This window comes from Pseudopipra pipra, chromosome 4 (genome assembly GCF_036250125.1).
Source record: "Pseudopipra pipra isolate bDixPip1 chromosome 4, bDixPip1.hap1, whole genome shotgun sequence".
Lineage (NCBI taxonomy): Eukaryota > Metazoa > Chordata > Aves > Passeriformes > Pipridae > Pseudopipra > Pseudopipra pipra.
Genome location: NC_087552.1, coordinates 13,062,649 through 13,082,420, shown reverse-complemented (window position 1 = coordinate 13,082,420; position 19,772 = coordinate 13,062,649). Strand labels below are relative to the sequence as shown.

Sequence of the window (19,772 nt, the reverse complement as noted above, 5' to 3'; positions counted from 1 at the left end):
TAGGTATGCTATTGAGCAAAGGTACACCAGTTTGGGTTGTGAAAAGATCGTTACAAACATGGCCTAATAGTGTCTGAATCCCTGCAGGATGTTTAAGGGAGGATCAACTCGCAGTCCTGATGGACAAGTACTGTCAGTTCAGCACACTACACTCATGCAGAAGGCACCTGGCCTTTGTATCAATGAGAGCAATTATCTCAGAGAACACCCCACTCCCCAGTCTGACTCAAGCATATTTATCCTCCGTCTTATTCCTCATGAATCTGAATGTTTCATTGTGCTGGTTGATGCAGACTCTCAGCTCCCAGGCTCATCTCTCTACTGGCATGTTTACTGGTATTTCTGCCCCATTTTCCAGATGTGACAAGACACAAGCAGAGTACCTGGCCCCATGGGAGGAGCAGGTGACCTGGGGAACATTTTACTCTGGGGAGAAGATGCATTTTAACGAATTGAAACCAAAACAGTCAGAATGCATGGATCTGAGTCATGCAGTGCTATTCTAGAACCGCCTAGGAAGAGTGAGCTGGACTGTTGCAACGATCCTGCACATTTTCCAGTTAAAAATACAGTCATACTAAATACCATCCATTCATGTTCCTCACTGTAGTGATTTAGTTTTTTTAATAGTACTTCTTACAGCAGCTAGAATACAGGAGAAATTAGCAACAGCTTTCAGCTAGTCTTTGCCTCCTGTTTGTATATTTTGTATTGTCCTTGCTGCAGCTGCAAAATGCTCTCTGGAACTTTTGTTTACAAGCTCATTTTCTAGCAAAGTGTTTGTCGAATAATGTGGCTCAGTCCCTCATACTCATGCCAAGCAAAGGGCACTTGTCAGTGCTTGCATATACCCCTGTATATCTACTAATTTTGGAAAAAATGCTTAAGTATGTGCAATCACAAATTCTGCCTCCTCCATTGAAATGCAGGCATCCTGTTCCACCCAGCTCTAGTACGTGTCATAACACCAGACCCTTACAGTGATGTAGCACAAACTGGCAATATGATCCACACATAGCTCCTTCCTGTCTTCACCCCAAGAAAAACTCACTTTTTAACTATACTGAGTTACAAAAATAAAATTCCATGTTGTCAGCTTTTTCAGTTCTTATTCCTTCACCGATAATGCTCCAGTGTTGAATTAATTGTGCCTGTCATTCTGACACGGTGTGACAACAGCTTACCCTGCAGACCATGAACAGGTACAGTGACTCTGCATTCCCTAAGGACTGTTTAGATAACTCATACAACTGGAGCACAGGTATCAACACAGTGTGCTGTCCCCAAAAATCTCTGCAGAAAGAAACCATGAAGAATGTAAACCAGCGGGGATTCACTGTATCATACAAAAAAAGCAGTTTACTCTGTGTGTGGCACCACTGTGAGCTAAACCCTCACTAAACCAGTACTTCCTTTCCTCTTACAAAGATTTAACAAAACCTACAATGCCCTGTTTCAGTCCTGCCTGTTTAAAGGAGTGATATTCCCATTTCGTTATCCAAAATCAGTGCTGGGTCTTACCTATTAGTTCTCTCCAGCACATCTCACCAGTTAGCTACTTGTCTTGAGTACATTCAGCTTTGATTTTCAGCTGATTACCAGCTTCTCTCAAAGGCATCTCATTTGGAAGCTGTAAGATAAGCGTGGGGAACCCATACCTCAAAAAGCTATTGTCAGATTTCAAAATACAGAGACAACCTAGAGACCCAGTCCTGCCTGCCCAAGTCCCAACTTCCCACAGATGGCATGTTATCTCAGCCCACCATGGCTGTAATCTCACTGAAAGCAACCCCCTCAACATTCCTCGCTTAGACGGATAGCCGCCTGAGGTACAGAGTGCTTCTTTGTTCCTGGCTCTTTTGATTTTTTTCAGGCCATTCTTTGCCCTCCTCCGCTCTATTCAGGGGAACTCCGCTGAAAGAGTTCCTCATCCCTCAGTGCTATATTTAGCTTAACGCACAGGCAGACAGGGAGGCACTGGTTGTTAGGGCTGCCTTAGTTTACAGTCTGCACTAAGCAAAACAGGAGATGTAGCTGACAAGCAACACATTGGTCTTGGGTCATTTAACATCCGCGACTCTCCTTCTACCCCTGAACTGCTGCCACCTCACACAGCACAGGAACCTGAAGTTTTACCACAGTCACACACAGCAGATGCCCAGCAAAAGACAAACCCATTAACATCCTTAGGTGACACCATACACACACACACAAACACACACACACGCATCCTGCCCACACACCCATTTAACGCATCCCTACAACACAGTCTGGTAAATTAGTGCTTTTTCATCCTTCGCATCCAGGAAAACCAGTCATCAATTGAACTGACGATCTTAAGGAAAAACCGGGAAAGCTTCTCCAAGGATTATAGCCACAGAAAGATCACATCGCGTAGTTTTAGGACCCTGTTCCATCTTACTACAGGGAAGAGGACAGGGAGAAGGACCCAAACACTGCACCGCCGACTGCTTTTTCCGCTGGGTAAAAGTCTCTCTCCCCTCCCCAGTATGCTGATCCCTCAGAAAAGAGCAGCCCGGAGTGTACAGAACTGGGTAGCCAGGAAGGAGATTAAACCTCAGGAGAAAGAGACCATCCTGCCGGGGCTGGCAAGAGGACAGACGGATGGAGGGATGGACGGACAAGACTCACGTTCGGGTACCGCAGACTCACGGACTGTACCTGGAAGCGGCCGCCGGCGCTCCCGTTCCCAGACGCTGCGCTATCGCTCTCACGCACTCATGGCCCACAGCACAGCACAGCACGGCACAGCACGTCTCGGCTCGGCTCCCCACGGGAATCTCCCGGCGGCAGGCGGAGCGCCGGGAAGCGCCGCTCCCCCGCCCCGCCCGCGCCGCAGCGCCGGTGCCGCCGGAGGAGGCGGAGCGCGGTCCCGGCCCGCCTGGAGCCGGCCCTCGGGAAGGCAGGGGATGGGTGCCACCGGCGGGCAGGTGTCGGAGGTCCTAGTGGCAGGCTTGACCTGAACTGGTGTGTGACTGGCCGCTGCCCCGCCGGTCCTGCATCATTCTGCTCGTAGCGGTCGGAAGAGGATGCTTAGAGATGGGCAGGAGCGGGACACACACGCACAACGCCTCCCCTGAGCAGTCTCCCAAACTGTATTTCCAGCACAGCCGAAAACTTTGGATTTCCTTGGATTTCCTCAGCTCGGTGCTGTTTCTTCAGGAAGTCTCTCTTTCCAGTACTCGTCTAGCTCCCCCGGCAGCTCATCCACAATAATCTTCGAAAAGGATTTTCACAGATCCCCTACAACTCCCCACCCACTGTCGATCCTTGTAGGTCCCTCCCAACTCAGAATATTCTGTGATTCTGTGATTCCTTGTTTTCGCTGCAACTCAGTTTACAAGGTTGGATCTGGTATCCCATTGCTCATGCATGGAGTGACAAATACCTTGCTCCTGTGTGCTCTCTCCAGAGCACTCTGAGTTTTCTCCACTTCATGCATAGCATTCTCAGTCACTGCTTACTTTTCCAGGCTGAAAAGTCCAGGTTTACCCAGTCACTCTATGAACAGGGTCCAAATCTCTGACGATCCTTGTTACCCTTCACCAACTTTTATGCAATACTTCTAAACCTTCTGAGGTGAGGGAAATGAGCTGCACATGCACAGTTCAAGGTGCAATTGGAAGTCAGGTTTAGGGAGCAGTGCTCCAACTTGCCCTGCTTTCCAATCCCTCCTCTCGTCTTGTTTCCTGATCTATGCTCAATTTTCTTGTTTGGACTGCGCCTGGGCACCAAGCTGGAGTTACTCCTCAGAACATCCAGTCAAGGTATTCCAAGCAAGTGGCAGCAGCCAGGTCAGAGCCCCTGCTTTACATGTGAGACTTAGCTACATACGTCAGATCTTTCACTAATTGTAGAAAAAACTGCCCCTGGTAGTTGAAGCTTGAAAGACAAGTGCCTCTAGCTACTATTTCTACATTCAAGCATAGAAGGAGCACATAAACCTGACATCCTTTGGCCAGAGGATTTTGTGGGCCGCCACACAATCCTGCCTACCTGCATTTCCATTTCTTTAAATACAGTATCTAGAAAGAAATACTTGTAAAAACTACTTTTAAAGTAATTGTGCTGGCAAGATAAGTAACAGTAAAGGGAATCCCAACACAAAGGGCCTTTGTGCACACAAATCTCTTTCTAAAATTGGTTCTTAGAGGTGCATGTGATCTCACTGTGGTTCCTAGAAATTACTTGCAAGTTCTGGATTCACACAAACACCTGCTGTTTCCCTTTGGACACTGTCACATAGGATATGAAGCATAACAAAAGGACATTGCAATGTTATTTCTGAAGGAAGATTACACAATGCCAAGTCAGAGGTCACAACACTTTCTCACATATCCTGGTAATTTTCCCATTTTGATGAATATGTCAGGGGACGGTGATACATATTTTCCTTGGGTTCTGCTCTGTGGTGTTTCTACCTCCAATTCCTCCCTGTGATGGGTTTCTCAATGCAATAAACTACTTAGCTTTCTTATTGTTGTTTACCCCCACAATTTTCTTCGTCAGATAACCCTTGTTACAACGCATACAAGAAATCCACTGGAAAAAAGATTTAGACTTCATCCAGATAAAGTGCTTCCTCCCCATTTTTTTTTTGCCCCTCTTAGTTTCAAGGAAAAAGGTTGTTCTTCCCTCTCCTTGTATCCTGTGTTCTCACACAAGATCTTGGACTAAAGTGGAAATATTTTACCGGAGTAATGGCATGTACAGACGCATTTATCCTGGTTTGTTTTGGTACAAGCTGACAAGAGCCAAGGCAGCCTGCAGGCTCGCTGGCAGAAAGGACTCCCCCAGGGGAGCGACGGGTGGTGCACTGAACGACACCGTGTGTGAATCAGCACCCCTGAGCTGTTGTGAGACTGGCAAATGCTGCAGCTCAGCGTGGGCTGCAGTCAGGCACCGTGTTAAGCGAGGGAGGAGGTATTTTGTCTGCTGTGCTTGGTGTTGCTCAGGCCACATTTGCAGTAGTGCAAGTGGTTATGAATGATTTGGCATGAGTTGAGAGGGGTTTAAAAAAATCGTGAGGAGTTAAGAAGTACGGTCATAAGCCAACGCTTCAAGCGCGTAACACGCCTGGTCTTCATTGCTCAGATGTTTTGCTTATTTATTCTTCCCATTTTGATATGGTACTCCTCACAACAGCAATGCAGATTAAGGGAATTAAGCACAAAAAAAGCTAAAAAAACTAGATGGGGGATGATCTAAACAATTAAATCAATGCCCACTAAACAAGTTCTGTGCAGGCAATGTTCTCCTAAAATCCAGGCCTGTGTCTCATGGCTGGATCTGATGGCATGAAACCCATCTAGGCTGGGCTTTAACATGAGACCCTCCATCGTGGCAGAAATACAGGCTATGGGCTTGGACTGCAGATCAGGCCTCTGCTTTGCTTGGGCATTTGAGCTGTGGAAAATTTCATCCACAGCCCCATCTTATCTCCATTATCACTATGAAAACATATTATTGGTCTGCGTGTGAAAATGGAATGTGTTACTTCAAAACAAACTGGATTTTAGGAGAGAAATGATTTTTCTATCTGTTAGATTTGTGAAATCTCTGGGCAAACAAACTAAAGTTCTGGCTAATTGTAACCAGGCTCCTGGGCTTTCAGACCCTCTCCAGAAAAGGCAAGTTGAAACAGCAATGCCAGTTATCAACCGCTGAAAAAGGAGGAGTTTTAAAAATTCAGTACTTACATAGAATGAAAATGCATTTTTTTTCAACACATTTCTGTTTACTTTTCTGGTGACTAATAGCTGAGCTAATAATCTTAAAATCAACATATTCATCTATCCAGTGTCTCTCTAAGACACAAGAATCTGAAGTTATAAAGAAGGCAGAGGGGAGGAAGCATATTTAATGGTATCAGATAACTTGAGGAAATGAAGCTTTAGAAAAATCACCAAGCCTGGGAATACTGAAAATAGAGTTGTTAACTCCCTGCAACCTCTGTTGTGGGCTAACTTCTGTTATGCAGTTGAAAACCTGTGTACTGATAAAAGAACCTACACCCTCCCCATCTCTGGGTTTATCCTGATCCCATGCTATGTGCCCCAGCCTAATACTCATAATTTCCAAGTGATAAATCAGAAACCATTTCCCTCAGTTTACTCAGTAATCTTTCACTGGTCATGGAAGCACAGTCTGTAAAACAGTTAAATGACGGTGAATTTTAAACATAAAGAGAGAACATTCTCTCTTGTTCCAGCACGTAACTATCTGGACAGTTCTCTGTCAGAGCAATGTGAAACAATTGGCTAAACTAGCTGCTTTCTGATTCCTGTAACTCCAAAAGGTTACTGAAGAATAATAATTAAAACAGTCAATGCCCATCTTTTTTTCATTGTAATACTTGTTGCTTAACAAATATATCAGCCCTTACCCTGTGGTTTGTAGCAGTTTCCCAAATAAAGCAGAAAGACAGCAGGTTTCAGTTAAGCCCTATGTTTATTCAGTTTGAACTTGAACTAAGATCATATTAAAAACAGATTACAAATCATTTAAGAGCTCTTAATGCTTGCCAAAACTAGCTTGTGGTTTTAAATGAGACGAAAGTCAAAGTAAATGAAAAGTAGTATTTAAGTCACTGTAGAGAAGTCGTGTTACATAAAAAGTGCACAACATATTTTACCTTTCAAAAAGTACTCAGCGGAATCCCATACACAAAGAGTACTCTTGGTGCAAATGGGTGGAAGGGAAGGATTTAGAGTCTGAAGACAATTGTCTGAAATTCAAAGGCAAGCATTAGTCTGGCAATAGTAGTACATGTTTAAACCTGTGCACAGAACAGCTACTGAAATCATTAAGTCACCAGCAGAATCTGAGACATCTATAAAATTATTTGCAGATCCAGGTACCAGAAATCTTGACCACTTTGAATTTTCAAAAAACCGCTTCAAATTTAATTCACACTGTAAAAATGTAGATCAGAGGAATTCAGTCCACCAGATCACTTAAACCTTGCCTCAGTTTCAAGTTTGAAATTAAGTGCATACTTCAGTGGTTTGACAGAGGGATTCAAGCCCAGTCTTCAATGTTTAGATGGAGTAGTGTGACAGTGCAAGTGTTGTGTGTGAACATTAAGATATGTAGAAGCGCTCGGGGCACTTGAATGGTAGGCATACAGTAGTTCCTGTAACAGATTTTTTGTAACGAGACACTGATTTGAGCTGTTTACAACATTGTCAGAATTTAAGCAATCAGCTAGAACTGTTGATGGCAGCTGCCTGCTTCAGGCCAGGGCAAATTCAGATGAAATTATTTATGCTCTCCTGAAAAGGTAGTGGACAAAAAAATATTAGTGTTATTGCTCATGTTCCTGTGTTAACTACACCTTTCTGATTTCTTACTGTTACCTACTGAAGGAAAACACTCTGTAACAAAGCCTTGGACAAGTCTTGAAGATTAAAAGAATATGCTCCCTGTAACTTGTCTTTAATGTTTTGCCTTTAAAGCAAGAACTGCCCAATTCAGACAAGCTCCTAATTTCTGAAAACTCTCTGCCTGCCCTACAAGCACAGGTGAGAATTGGTCAGCATAACTCTCACAGACCTTCTCACAACTGACAACATCAGTCCCAAGCTTCAGGGACTGAGCTGGACCTGCACTGAAGTGATCCTCTTCAGTGCAATGGGCATCAGAGCCGAGAAGACGGAGAGATTCTTCTGTATTCTCCATGCCCTCCACGTTAGCACCAAGATTCTGTGTAAAGGAAAATGGCTCGATTTACTTTGGAGTGAACATAACTTTGCCAGTACTACTGGGACTCTTTACAAGACCAAAACCACCAAAAGAAGTGCAGTTCAATGCGTGATCAAGCAAGTGGGTCACTATCCCTGAAGGTATTTAAAAGATGTCTAGATGCTGGCACTTGGGAACATGGTTTAGTGGTGGACTTGGCAGTGTCAAGGTTAACCTGGCAGGTTAACAGCTGGACTCTAAGATCTTAAAGATCTTTTCCAATCAAAACGATTCTCTGATGTTTCACTAGTCCCTGATGTTTCCTACAGGCTAGGAGATACAGAAAGTGGGCGAAGTTGATCCTGACTCAGTATGGATTAATCCCAGTTTTTATTTCTAAAAGACACTGTTTTTTTCATTGCAATCACTTGCATTATCAATTACCTCTACTTAATTCACCCAAAGGAATAAACTGTCCAGAGTGAAATAACAGTTTCCTTTTTATTTATATAAAACCTCCCTAAAGTATCTTAAGTAATAAATCTTTACAGCTACATGCAAATTTGAAAAATATTCCACCTTGTCTTAAAGACAAAGAAACTGAAGTGTTTTCAAAATCAGGTGTTGCAGCAAATGAACACCTAACACCAGGAGCAGAATTAAATCCTGATCCCCAAGTCCTCTGTGGTCTGGGGGGTCAGAACCTCATGGACTGGGAAGTACCCCTGACTGTAAAGCAGGTTATCTAGAAGAAATAACATTTCTTGCACAATTACTGTCTTTAACTATGGGTAAAATCTCTCATTTAGGGCCTTGTCTCCTTTTATACACGTGATGTACAAACACAGGAGAAATGGGAGTACTGACAAATACAGTCTGGCTTCTGTTCCTGGTGGGTAACTGCAAATGCTTCTGAATGTGTCAATGCCATCTGCCTCAAGCTTTAAAAGACCTCTCCTTCAGTAGCATTATTCCAAAGCTTGATATTGGGATCTTTATTTCTGTTTAGTTACTGATTTATGTTTGCTATTGCTGGAGGCTTCTCCCTCCCTTCCTCAAGATAAGGAAACATTTGCAACTTCTCCTGCCTCCCCATCCTTTCCTCTTTCAGTCCGACATCCTCTCACATGCTACCTGACAGACTGCAGCAATCACACTGTGAATGGTAAGCCATTTTCCTACTGACAGCCTCCCATTTACTCTGACATCTGCCAGCAGTCTCTGACCCTTGCATAAGCATTAAGACATTAACGATCTGACAGAGGTTTAAGGGTTTGAATAATAATGTCATGCAGACTCAATACACTCCCACAGGCAGCCAAAAAGAACCCCCTTGGGCACTGAATTTTGCCATCCTAGGGGCTGGGAAAGGCTGCTGGAGGGGTGACTTCAGCTACAGATTCATCCTGCATGGATGAACAGCCACATTTTGCTATTCCAGGCAGTGAGACCTGACCTCTGGCCAGTGAAGCTTTGAACATCTTTCCCTGTACTGCAACATAATTGGGGTCTGGGCTGTAAGGAACAGACTCACTGGTTTAGGAAAATAACAGGAAAGAGCAAAGAGGGAAAAAAAGAAAATCTTCAGGAAAAAAAGCACAAACAAATCAAAACAAATCAAATCAAAACAAACCCAACACCACCATCCCCAAACCCAAACCCTGGATCAAAACAAATAAACCACCTTCTCCCAAAGCCAAAACCAATCCTTCTTCTGAATTTTGGAATGTTCATAAACACTCTCTGGGCTGCTGAAGAGCATTTGGAGAGCTCTAAACTGCTTTTGGAGGGCAGAGTCTTGTACTGCAAGTATCACAAGGACAAAATAGCCTCCGTTTTAATGGATTATCAAACCGAGAAATTGATCCTACTATATTTGCTCTAAGTTTTTACTGGCACTGTTTATTTCTCTTGTGTGTGTGCCTGGCATGTAGCCAGTCTGGGCCTCTAATATAATGGATGATTTATTAGGTTGAAAGACATTCTCTTCTGTCACTTCCAACCATACCAACCATGTCAGAGCATGTCATGGAGGAAATTAATCCTTTCAATTTGCAGCAGTGAGGGCTCTTAGTAACTGTAACTGCAAACCTCAGAGCACTGGTAATAGTAAGAAGCTTCTGTGCCAGATGAGTTGCAGGAAACCTGGTATGCCTCCCAGATGTTTAATAAACTTAACAGTGCCCTCTTAAAACCTTTGGCTAGAGTTCAATCATCTCTACCCACAACCAGTGCACAAAGGATTCAAAGACTTCGTAAACCGTGGCTTTTGTTTTGAAGTATGGTTAGAGTATGCACACACATTTCTCTGTGCCTATTATTTTGTGAAGGGAGCCGGGATGTTTTCTACCCTTATGTGCTGCAAAATAGGCTTTTATACTTCAACAGAAAGGACGTCTTGAAATCTAAGCAAATTAAGACTTTATTACGTTTCAGGTGTTAGTTCAGTTGCTGGTCAGTGAAGAAAAAGGAAGATGTATTACTGTGAAAGCAGTTTGACAGCCTCAGTGAAAGGAATTTGGTGGATAACCTCTGTCAAGTTAAGGGAATGGATCCACATTTTCCAAACTCTCACCACAGCATCCAGCAGCTGCATGGGGAATGGCTTTTGTATTCCACAAGTATTTGTAAAGGTGTTGAAAATCCCTTCCAAATCAGAACATAAATTTGAAATCACCCCCAAATTGCATATTCATGAACCCACAATTCCAAACATATTTCAGGCTGAAATTCTTAGTCATATAGTTTTTAAAAGCATAAATTTCAAATCCAAAATTTTGCTTTATTTAAGATCTTATTTAACCAATTAACCAAAGTGTGGAAAAAAAAAGGTTGGTTTCAGAAAAAAGCCCCAATTTTTAATATTCAGAAATAATTAAGTAGAAAAATCTCAAATCTTTTTCAATTCACTCCATGGGAGAAGATTATCAGCTTGTTTTTGCAAGAACTACCTCTTTTTTTTCTTTTCCTACCAGTTTTCAGGTTTTCAAATTTGTCAGTTCAAGAAGGGATAAAACTGTCAGTAGAAAATTTCCTTGTCTTTCCACTTAATTGAAAGGTTGCCTGCTGTGTCCCCAGCTGTCCCTTTCCAGCTTCCAGTGAAGAGGAGGATTACAAAGCTCTGCAGAATAAAACTTTCCGGAGCCGCCCCCACCTCCCGCCCCCCACAGAGGGGGTGCACTCCAGGACTCAGCAGTGCCACAGTTTCCAGGTTTCTGGGATTTTGGAGTAACACTGTACTCACCTTTCCTATTGCAACAAAAGCTGGAATTGTCCTGTCATTTTTCAGCAATTCAGTTCAATTTGCCAGCTCCAAAGATTTTATCAGAAAGGTTATAGCATGAAAATATTTGCTCCCTTGCATTGAAACAAAGTTTATAAAGCAAACAATCTAATATTTCCTTCATTTTGTTTTACCTAAGTTTCATGGTTATTGAAAGAAGCATGTATACATGACCAAAATATATATTTAAGGCTGAAAAAGGCACACAAAAATAACCCTATTTTTACATCAAGGTATTTCAGCTCATCTGTCAATTGTCTGGGAGAAAGAACAGATGGGGGGCGGAGGGGAGGGTGTGGTATCAGGTGTTATCCACTTCACCTTCATACCTCTCACAGCCTGTGTAGTGGGCCTTGGTTTAGGCATAGGAAAGCAAAGTTGGCAAAACACATCTACTCTGGTTTGTTTAGGATCATGTAGGAAAAATATTTTGTGATTTTTATAATGATTTCTATTTCATTATTTCAAAATAAATAAAATATTTGCACAAAACAGTTTCCATTTGATTCCAGCTAGAGAGGTTCAATACAACATTGATTTTTACCCATTAAAGAGTCAACTATATATTAGCATAGCTCTCTATTTATGAAAAATAAGCATTAATTATTGCATTGATCAAGAGACAAGCCTATACCTTCCTTTTTGCAGCACAGGGGAGAAATAAGAAGTCAAGAATTATGTACAGATTGCTGAGAATAATCTGTGTAAGAGAGCACTTCCTCCTGCAAAATTAATAGCCATACTTTGAGGACAGGATTAATTTAAGAGTAGGCTTAGATGCAATTCATAGTGCTAAATGAGCAGGTGGCATTCTAAATAGTCATGCAGAAGTTTCTGCCTCTCTTGGCAAACACAAATGTTTGATGTGAACAAAGCCAAAAGGGTTTTGTTATTTGCTGAACAGTCAATGCTGGCTCCCATTTCCAAGCTCTCCTTCCCTTGGGACATATGGGCCTTGTTTCAGTTACTCACTCACACAGATCAGAGATTATCCTTAAAAGTATTCTGACTAAGGCAGCACAAACCTCCAGGAAGGTTTCCACTCCCTAAGAAATGCCCTCAAATATTATGCCTCCGAAAAGGGAAGGAGTGAGAGCATTTGGACAAACAGGGAGAACTGGCTAAAAGAGAAGTCCAAGCATAAAGTAATAACAAAACTCCAGGATGCAGAAAATAATTAAGTAGGATTGTAGTTCCTAAGAGGAAATCAGAGATCATTATGTACAGTTTTCAGTGAAACCATTTTATTGCAGTTTGAGCTCTGTATAGCTGTGCTGTAATCAAACAGGAAGAACACCAGCAAGGAACAGTGTGAAATTCATGTGCCTGACAGTCTGCTCAAACTCTTTGGATCACCCACATAGAAAAACCGCAAGCCTGTACTGAGCAGCTTCAAAAGCAAAGGCAGGCAGGTGATTACATACTGTTCTCCTAGAGTATATAACAGATTAGTGGACTTCAGCTTTATAGACATCACAGGCTTGGTCCACCCTGCAGAAAACCACAACCAAATGGTGTGTGTCCCTCAGGAAACGTGGTCAAAGCTTCATGAAACCTTGAAAGATAATGTTGCCAATGGGTACTGATGACCTAGAGAACCAGGTGCGAAGTTCTTTTCCTGGTTCTGTCACCAATGCTTTCTGTAGCTGCATCATTTCCCTTCTATGCCCCTGTTTCCCTTTTTCAGTTTCATACAGGATAAGCCTTTAAGTGCAAACCCAGCTTATTTCTATGTAGCTATCAGACAATCCACAATTCCAAAGTAAGGAGCATCATCATGCACCCTGAGTTCAGGGTGCTTTCAAATAGAACTAGAAATTAAAACCACCACCTGAACCAGGTTTTAACAGTTAGCAGAACATTTATGAGCATCCTTTACAACTGCAACCACAACACTTCACAGCATTAAGACGAGCTGCAGAACACTGATGGGACACAGCCTCTTGAAATAAAAACAGTGCTGGCAAAGTGGGGTGGTGGTTATATCTTCGGTGAATAACCACTACAATAGTTTTAATTCTATAACTAGAAGAAGAATCTTACTCTGGATTCTGGTATTTTTCAATGCCATGGAGTTGGGAGTGAAAATCAAGGAAGTCATATTTCAATAAACAACATGGAGAAGAATGACTGTAATAAAATGAACCTACTGGCTTGCTTCCTGTGGCATGTCTTTTCAGAAGCGTTCACCAACAAGTGTCTCCTGCACTCTACAGAATAGATTCTGTTTTCATCTGCCTGCACACAACCTTTGCTACAACACTGAAGACTTTCCCATCCCGAGTCCTGGAAGCTTGCAGGTGATGCTTATAAGGGGAAACAGACCTTTTTCTTCTAGTATTGCTGAATGACATAATATGGGCTAATTTGGACTGAGATATCAGTCACCGAAGGGTGAACTCTTGATGACTGTCATTTTTAGAGGCCATTTTAAACAAGCCACAGGTGTGAAGAATTCCAGTAGCTTAGAAAGTGGAACCAGTAGTAAGATGGAAAGAAGTTCAACTGGTATTAATAATGATATTACAACTGAGTCCTGGGGAGTGTGAAATAATATGCTCTCCTCCTCTCCCTTCCACAATTCTTCTATGTACTACCATCGCCCAGAGTGGAAGAGAAACTGCAAACTTGAAAACATGGACAAGTAGAAGGGTCTTTTGTTGTAGGAGCTCATAACTTCAAATGTCAGCCAGTGCTGCAACAAATCCCCCATCTGCAGTGCTGTTGATATAAAAATTACTTCAGAGAGCCGATATGTCAGCTAAAGGCATTATTTAATGTGGTTGCCAGAAATCTCTTCATAAAAATTCATAGCTCCAGCAGCTGGTTGTAGTTGCCATGAAACTTCTTGTGTGTTCTTTGCAAGGCAGAAAAACCAAAACCATACTCGACGTCTCATCAAAGAGCTGTGCCTATTTTTAACTAAATTGAACAAGGAAAGGCTCCCAATACCACCCATTATGGAAGAGGTTTTACCATCACCTACAGCTCACAAGCATCATTCCAGTCTGCTGGACTCTCCATAGGATAAGGCAGCAATGAGCTTTAAACACAACGATCAGACGCAGCAGAAGTAACCCGGAAAGCTTCAGGAGTTTTGCTGCATTCATCCAAAGGAAGAAAAGGCTCCAAAGGGGCACTGCAACTCGTATTCATCTTTTAAAAATTGTTCAAAATTTGTACACAAAGGTAAGCACAAATGCCTACCAGGAATATTAAAACAATGTCCTATAAGGTATGCAAATACTTCCCTTCTGGTCAAGGCCTTACAAACATTTCTTTTTATACCCCTCTGAAGTTGTCAAATTGATCTGTTTTAAAGGGGAGCTAAAAATACCCAGGTGGGTGTTACCCAGAGGGATATAGTTCCCAAATTGCCCTACTCAAACAATGAGAATTAGGGGATAAATTTTAATTAAAGTTTAATGCAGCACATTAATCAGCCCACCTCTCCAAACACTCTTTGGAGATTACAATTCACTATTAACACAGTCAGAAACAAATAATCGTTAGGGGAACAAAGCCCATGGCTCCCACATCCTTCTCCTTTAGGGGTGCCATCCTTCTCCTTCAGGTCCTGGCAGCAGCACTAACTGAGGGTGCTCAGTTGCTTCATCAGAAACACACCGCTCAAGACATCATTTCTCAGTTAAGACACTCTACTGTCTGGAGCTCTCAGAACTAGGTATTTGTATTGGAAAAACACCTGCCCATGAATCATTTAAGCACTTTTAAGCTCTAGTCTTCTGATGCCGAGGCTGACTTGCTAATGACATCTTCCCTTCCAGAGGCCAAGAGGGTCACAGACCACAAAGTGCTGAACTCGATAGCTTAGCTCAAGACAAGACCCATGAGGTCCTTCTACCCCACTGCCTGATGATGGGTAACTTATTGCTCACAGAAGACAGATATAACTCCTGGAACTTTTCCTTCTGCCTCTTGTGCATTTCCAAATCTGGCTTGTGTCCAGTATGAGAGTTTACCACACTGCCTTGGGTAACAGGATTCCCTGCATACACTTCCCTGTCCCTCCTTCCTTCACCACCATGTGTTATTACCACATATCTGTGGAATAATTACTGCTCAGCTACTGTTTCAGAAATAGGAAAAATCTTATTATTCTGCAAAAAATATACAGAACTATAATGTGATAGAGTTTCTATGGAATTATTAATTGAAACACAATAGCTTATTCAAAAGCAATTTTAAAAAATTATTGAAAAAATAATCTGGCTTAGACTTTTCAAAGGTTTCTTTAATTGACCGTAATTATAAACGCTTTCATTTGCAGCATTTTTTCTTGGTGAAAATGGTATTAAGGACAATGAAATTTCAAGTTACATAGATGCTTCTGAGTTCAAAAGTCATGCAGCACATGAACAAATGAAACTATTCCAGAGTAATAGACGCTGCTTCAAAAACTGCAGTCTGTTCCTTTGTTGTACTTCTCAGTAGCTCTAAATGGAGCTAATTGGTTTTCTGTGGCATATGCAACCAGGCAAAGAGATGCATAGAGGCTTGTAAAACACAGTGTTGTCTGGGATGTATTTTCTATTAATATAAACTAACAACATAAAATTTTTCCACTGATTCACCAAGTATCAGCAGAGTGAGTTAGGTAGCGTTTTTCTCAGAAAGCTCCACAGGGGAAATAAAGTTTCAACCGTTCTCTGCCTCCTGCCTTGCAAGGTCATTACTGCTGCTGTGAAGCAGACAGATAAACCATTCCTCAGGCACAAAAAATCAGGGATGAGTGTTCTGAAGCTAACTCAGAAAGTTACAAAAAAATGCTAAACTAAAACTATAAGGTACTCCAGAACAGAACATCTTCATGTGCAATTATTTGCAGTGTGCAAGAAGAAAACTCTGGAATTCCTGGCTAAAATCAAATCACGGAAGAGAAAAGGTGACTTCTCTGCTTCTAACAGGATCATGCTCTCCAGCCATTTCCTAAGACCGTGTGTGGCCCTGTAGATGTAATAAGAGAAAAAGCAAGGAAAAACAAGAATAGGAAGTAGCTGAATCCTGACTAGAAGTGAGGTGCTTACGTTCTGTGACCATCAGTTATCTTTTCCCACCTAAAATGGCCTGTACTGCAGAACACACTGCTGAAGGCTTCTGGCTAAGGGATTACATTAAGGCCTCAGAGCACTTAGAGGGAGGTCTTAGAGAGATGGAGCTGAATTCTTGCTTCTGGGGGTTCAGGATCTGTCTGAGAGACATGCCGAGTCTCCCTATCTGCCCACATTTAAGCATATTTCTTTCTCTTACCCTTTGTTGTGACATGTGGATCCAATAACTGTCTCCATCCCTTCTGGATATCACATACTTGCTTTGCTCGAGTTTTACCACCCCACCACACACTTCCTTTGAAAGCCTGCCTCCCTCTCCGTTGCTCACTTCCTTCAGCTTAATAGCTCCCAAACTTTGTCTGCATTCTGGGCACAAAGGGAAAGTTTTATTTCTGCAACCCAGGTCTGGACTGAACAGCACACTCTCCTTGCCACAGGGATGCTGCAACATTGGTTGGCTCTGAAGATACGAGACAGGGTGAGGCTTAATGGCTCTAAGTCAATTAATGCTTTATAGACTTTACCCTCAACCTTAGTCCTTCAGATTAAGCTGTTTTCTTCAGTAATGCCAAAGGTCCAATCTGGACATGAGGAAATGGAACAACACCTGGGAGATGAACCAGCTTTTGCAGTAGTCATGCCCACAGCTGTGATCTCTGAGGGGTTCTGTTTTGCTCTGTCTCTTACCCCTTCCAGCCCTGCTTGGGGGTGGACATGGCAAGCTGCTTTGCTAGTGACAGCGCACATAAGCCAGCACTAAGATGAACTGTACTTTCCCTTGAGGTACTAATTCAGTTTCTCTGCTTTTCTCTTCCATCAGCTTTTGCCTCCCAATAACCCCTGTAAATCCCACGCGAGCTGCCTTCGCCACAAGTAACTGCTACCCCTACGCACTGCAGAAAGAGGAACTGAGGAAACAGTACCCTGATTACAAAATACACTTACCCTGTGGAAAGCAACGGGAAAATTTGCTAGACAGAACAAAGGCAACTTTCAAAATTTTACTGGGCAAAGAAACTCCTCCATCCCAGCAACCTCATTTGCCCCCATAAGCTTAAAGCTACACCTTTCAACACGTGAGCTGGATACAGATTGCCACGAGTAGGCTTAAGGTGCTTTAGTAAGTTCTCCAGCTAGGAACAGGTGGTTCTTTCTAATGCCCCTTCAAGTAATGTTGAACTTCAAAGAAAATTCAGCAGGGCTTTCAATTCTTACTCTTCTATCTTTGTCCAGTTGGACATAATAGGGAAACCCACCGGTGCCAACTCTCAAGTGCCCTTTGTTTTGTACTGCAGCTACTGTTGTGACAGTAACTATTACAGTGCAGACTAGAGCTCCTATTTTGAAGTTGATGTAGGCTCATTGATCCCTAGGACTCTTGAGGTGTAATAAGGCTTCCAGAAATATAAATAGTAAATTCAGGAGTTACCCACTTTGCATACATCCTAAACTTTCCAATGCTGTTTAGGACTGAGGTACGAAAACAACTTCTCATACCCTTTACTCTTCAATTTATTTTTCAGAGTTCAACTCTGACAGCTAGTGGGATTTAGCAAAAGTGCACATAAGCATCTGGGGAGGTGTCATAAATCTTCTGTGAGCTGATGGCAATTGGATTATGGATTCTCACCTTCCAAGAAAGAATTTCAAACTGGGAGAGCACAACCTGATGAATGAAAGTCAGGGCTACAGACTATCTGATCCTGTCAGATCCATCTAGCTTTCAGGCATGTAAATCCACAGATCAAATAAAAAATACTGAGCTTAGAAAGATTATACTCTGGTTCTCAGGCTATCTTTCCTAGCCCATCTGCTGGGCAGGTAGTCTTTCATCTATATGTTATTTCAAAGGCAGGTACCACTTTTTCTGCCTTTGGAAGGAAAAGAGAGGAGAGGTTTGTTTTTTTTTGCCTCCAAGCAGTGACCACTAAACAGTTTGCAAATTATGCAAAGTTTATCAGAAACTTAAACTTAAATTGAGTGGCCTAAACTCCCAAATAAACTAAGTTATGTAACTTTAAAAATGACATCCTGTATCCTCAACCACAGAGATATTTTTTTCTTTTTCCCTTCCTCTACATGCTGACATTCTTTCCATTACCACTTTCATCAGAGAGCTTCTCTATATATACAGTCCATTGCTGTCCATATTTTCCTTCTTGAGTAGATTCAGCTCAGTCCAGTGATTGGCAAATTCATCAGAGTGAGTTCACTCCAATAATTTCAGGGGTAAAAGTCCTGGATCAGTCTCCTCACCAGGAAATCATTTGTCATTTTATGTTGTCTGCTGTACCTTGAACAATCACATAAAAGACAGCACGGAAAGACCCTTATCTCTGTAGCTCCTATCACCAATTACAACTTGGAATGAAAACATCTTACTCATAAGGGTAAATGGACTGCAAGTCACAATAAGAACCTCCCAAGAAAAGAACTGCTGGCAAATAGAGTCACTGTGGGCCTGTGTTCACATCTGATGGGTGGCAGGTGAAGCTGCTCCTCACAGAGGAGCTCTCAGAGCTGAGCATTTTAGAATCAAGCCACTGGAAATGTTTTGTCAGTCGTTCGCATTTCTGACACTTTTAAATGCAAACAGAAGTCACCCATCTGGTTTAATATTATAGCCTTCAACTTTCAGAACATGACTGTAGCTACAGCGCTTCACATGACTATTGGAATACCTGTTTCTAAATTTCTTTATGTGATTTTATTAATTATACGCTTTAAGGATAGAATTTGGCAAACTATTCTGCAGTGGCTGAAATGAAGGAGAACATTCCAAATGTTTCCACATGATTTTGCCGCCAAGCATCTAAAAACACTGCTGCTAGTTTTTATGGAATGGGGCCATGATATGTTTGGGGGGTTTTTTTTGCATTTCAAAGAGATGCCAAATGTTTACCAGAAAGTTCAAATATGTTTTGCATTTGATAACATCTAGAACTGTTATGCAAGAAATAAAGAAACACTGTCAACCAACCTTCAGATTGCTCAGAGCAACATCCTTGCAGGATACATACCCATGCATGTGGGAGGAACTGTACCAACAGGGAAGACAGCCTGCAGAGTTCTCTGCTTGTTGTTCCACAATGATGCTTGTGGACACAAGGTAAGAAGCTTTACTACAGCATGCGTGCTTGGGAGATTTTGGAGACCAGAACTTAGAAATAACAGTCAAGTCTAGCTGTATGCAGCGTTAGCATAAAAAAAAAAAAAAAGAAAAAAAGAAAAAAAAAAAGCCAAACAAACCAAGTTGAGAAACTCATTGGAGTATCAAAAACTAAACTGAGCACACAAATTCCACCCACGAGCAGGTCTTGCTTCTCAAATCCCAAATCTGAGAGGCACTTCTTTTATATTCACACTTATTTCAGAGAGCTCAGGATCAAATTTCTGAGGGGAATAGATTTGCATAGGTATGCTCTGAGTGTATCTTCAGAGCCTGGAAAACAGATACATTTCATAAAAGGAGAATAACATGTGCTTTGGTATGAAGCCCCTGGGAAATAAAACAAAGTTTCTCAGGGGCAATGAGACCGTTCTACAAAGGAAGGATAGCTACGTGGAGTGCTGAAGAGCTGCAGTAATATCCCTGTAATAAAAATTCCAGAATAGGCTTTTGAGAGAGAAAAAAGACTTGATACACTGGGTAACTCCTAAGTTGTCTGAACACATTATTGAAACATTGCAACCTCAGTTAGGTGGAACGCAAC

General features: G+C 42.1%; 1 protein-coding gene across 2 annotated transcripts in view; it reads right to left on the bottom strand.

Moving 5' to 3' along the window:
- Positions 1–2,849, bottom strand: part of RASGEF1B (RasGEF domain family member 1B) — a 33,319-nt gene extending 30,470 nt beyond the window's left edge. Inside the window, exon 1 of one of the 2 annotated variants that reach the window (XM_064651618.1) lies at positions 2,683–2,849. The gene's annotated coding sequence lies outside the window, so the exon portion shown is untranslated. Of the gene's footprint in view, positions 1–2,652 lie in introns of both variants that reach the window. The other variant, XM_064651619.1, reaches the window with a different exon arrangement.
- Between the last annotated feature and the right edge of the window lie 16,923 nt (positions 2,850–19,772).